General features: G+C 37.6%; 1 non-coding gene across 1 annotated transcript; it reads left to right on the top strand.

Moving 5' to 3' along the window:
* The first annotated feature begins 2841 nt into the window (after positions 1–2841).
* Positions 2842–2948, top strand: LOC136484486 (small nucleolar RNA R71). The gene has a single exon (XR_010766005.1). It is a non-coding gene; the product is annotated as a small nucleolar RNA R71 (small nucleolar RNA).
* The last annotated feature ends 285 nt before the right edge of the window (positions 2949–3233 follow it).

Below are 3233 nucleotides of genomic sequence, written 5' to 3' on the forward strand. Positions count from 1 at the left end.
GTATCGCGCCTTTTGACTTGATCTTCCACTTTATTCGTGTATAGGCCTACAAAATGCCGATCTTCCAAATACATGTGCAATCATGTTAGTGGTAAATGCATATGCATCATAAGTTTGCTTATTTCTCCTATTTTGAGTCTTAATTGGCGGTCGGATATGGTCGATAAGGACCTCCAACAAGATCCCCAAGCTTAACCTTTGCTTGTCCTGAGCCAATAGATAAGACATTGGTTGTTGATCAGGAGTCACTACTATGCCGAATATAATTCATAAATGCCATGCCTATAACAAAGTATTCTTCCATAATTTAAAGAAATTGGCATTTTATCCACCCTTTTACCTTGATCCTTTTGGGGCTTGTTGATTTTCCAAGACTTGGGCGGTTGCAAGATAGAACGGCTTTAACAGAACTGCTATTCATCTATTCGTTGATCAACTTTCTTCCAAAGGTTTTGAGAGTTTTGCAAAATAAAAAGTAAGTTCCTCAAATGATTCACTCGATCGCTCAAATGTGTATGCTCCTCACCAAAGGCTTTTTTATATTGCCTTTCTTTTCATCCTACTTCTAAGGGCTTTTTGTGGAGTTTTGGGTAGGTATGAAAGAAAGGCATACTTGCATCACATAATATTGCTAAGTCAAAAACCGGATACAAGGAGATGCAAGTCATACACTTTGATCAAGAAGTGCAAGTGTGTGGAATTTCATAAGCTTTCTAATTCTAAATATTTTTGTACTCCTTTGATAATGACTCTCTCATTTTTGATGGTGGTTGCCTTTATTATGAAAATATGGGCTATCTTTATTTCTTTCTTTCCTTTCTCTTCTTTTCGTCATGCTCTTTGTCATGCATTTTTTTCTCTCATGCCACGTTTTTAGCATGGACATTCTTTCTTTTTATTTTTTCTTTTCTCTCTTTTTAGCATAGCCCTTACTTTCTTTGGCACATGAAAAACTTTATATAGAGACTCATGAAAAATGTGAATGGAGTATTTATTTGGTGGACGAAAAAACATGTTTTTGCGTAACTCTCAGTGTAAGAGTCAGCATTTTATTTATGGGTGTACGTGAATCTTGATCATGGGTGCAGGATGAGAATCTCAACAAGGGTTACAAACAATTTAATAAAGCTCAATGCAATAACAAGCAGCATATGACTAAGGTTTTGCATTTTACAGTGCCATATGGCCTTGGTAGGAAATTTTAATCATTGAGGAACTTTTCATTTTAGCATTTTTTTTAAATTGAAAACTCCAGAGGTCAAGTTTCTCTTGGAACAAAGTCATAGCAAATTCCATTTGTACCATATCATAACTTGCAACAACTTAGAAAAGGACCTTGTGGTTAGCCAACAAACTTAAATCTTGGGGAATACTAAGTTATAAACTAGGCACAAATGAATTATAAAATAGAGCAACTATTCATCATTTCAACAAAGGAGAAACTAAACATTCTTACTACACATATGTGAAGTCGAATAACTATTATTGTTTTTTATTATTATTATTATTATTATTATTATTTATTATTATATATTTTTATTTTAATCAAGGTTCACCAAACAAATTTTCATCTCTATTGTCATCTAAAAGGCTTACCCTCATGAAGTTGATAAATTCCTACAGGGGTTAGTCCATATGATCAACCAAAATCTATACTAGCAATTTTGGTTCAATAATCAAACTAGACAACCATGTCTGACTAGATCAAGGTAGGTTAATTAACCTAAGAACCATGCTTAAATTAAAAAGCCTATAGAAGTATGATCATTACATCCAAACTTCAAACTAAGCACCATGCTTAATTAAAAGATGTATAACCAACACTCCCAAACCAAATCATGCTGGCATAGAGAGAGGAAGCATGAAAGGATAAACAAGAATCATCCAACAAAGGTGAAAACTTTTAATGGTGAACAAGAGAACCTTAAGTTTTTTTATTCTTTTTTATGCAAGGGTAACGGAAAGCGGTGAGAGTACAAGATACATGTTACCTTGTGGAGGTCCTCCCCCCAAGCTAGCTCAAAGTCTAAGATTCAGGGTTGTACCTCCGTGCTTCTTGGCTTCTTCTGCATGGTTAGGATATGGTAGGTCACGAGTGGACTTACCATCCCCTCGTGATCTCCGCATTGACATTTTCAAATGAATTTTCAGGTTGCCCCGAGGTCTTTCAAAATTATATCCTAGAATTGAAACAACAATTTGCGCTAGTTGGGTTCAAACATTTTACTAAGGCTTAATTGATTTGTGAAAGAAGAGGTTAAGCCTTCTAAGTTTGAATTAATGTTTTCCAAAATTTTATTGTTAGAGGCAAGATTTATAATTAGATTTTGGTTTATTTGAGCTTGCTCTAATGCAAGATTTGTCAGGGAAGGTTGATTTGCAAAATTTGAATAAGCATAGTTACCTTCCTAACTTTGTGGGTGCGACTGATTCCACCCTAGACCTCCTTGTGGACATAACCCATTGTTGTTGTTCAGCGCAACTTCATGGGTCTCGAGGCAGTCATTCCCTGAGTGTCCGAAGTTTCCACACACCTTGCATGGTATATGCGAGTAGAGTGATTGGATGGTACCATAGGTTGCTCCTTTTTTGTCCAAGCGTTTTATTAAGAGAACCAATTTTGCGGCCAGCATATCCGTCTCCTCCATGGTATGGATGCTATCTTTTTGGGTTTAGAGTCTGTCTTCACTCTAGTCCTGGTTGGAGACCATTTCTGAATGAGAGTCGTAGCTCCATTGTCTGTGAGTGAGAAGAAGGCTCCTCCAGCAACAACATCTATGTGGGCTCTGGATGTGCAAGTTAGCCCATTGTAGAAGTTTTGAAAGATTCAACCAATTTTCCATTCCATGGTGTGGGCAGGCAAGGATATATTCTTGTAACCTCTCCCACGCTTTTGGGATGGATTCTAATGTTGTCTACTAGAAGTTGGAAATTCTTCCACGAAGGGTATTGGTTTTGCTCATCAGGAAGAACTTCGCAAGGAACACCATGGAACACTTGTTCCATGTGTTAATAACTTCATAGTCTTTGTAGAACCACTGTTTCGCCCTCCCCAAGAGGGAGATGCGACATCGTCTGGTGCGACATTGTTCATCATGACGGTGTCGCATAGCTCCAGGAAGTGTTGGAGATGTGTGTTAGCATCCTCGCTAGGCAAACCACAGAGAGGGTTGGCCTACACCATTGTGATCAGCCCAGGCCTAAGTTCAAAGCTTCCATTGCCCATGTTGATA

This window comes from Miscanthus floridulus, chromosome 9, assembly GCF_019320115.1.
Source record: "Miscanthus floridulus cultivar M001 chromosome 9, ASM1932011v1, whole genome shotgun sequence".
Taxonomy (NCBI): Eukaryota; Viridiplantae; Streptophyta; class Magnoliopsida; order Poales; family Poaceae; genus Miscanthus; species Miscanthus floridulus.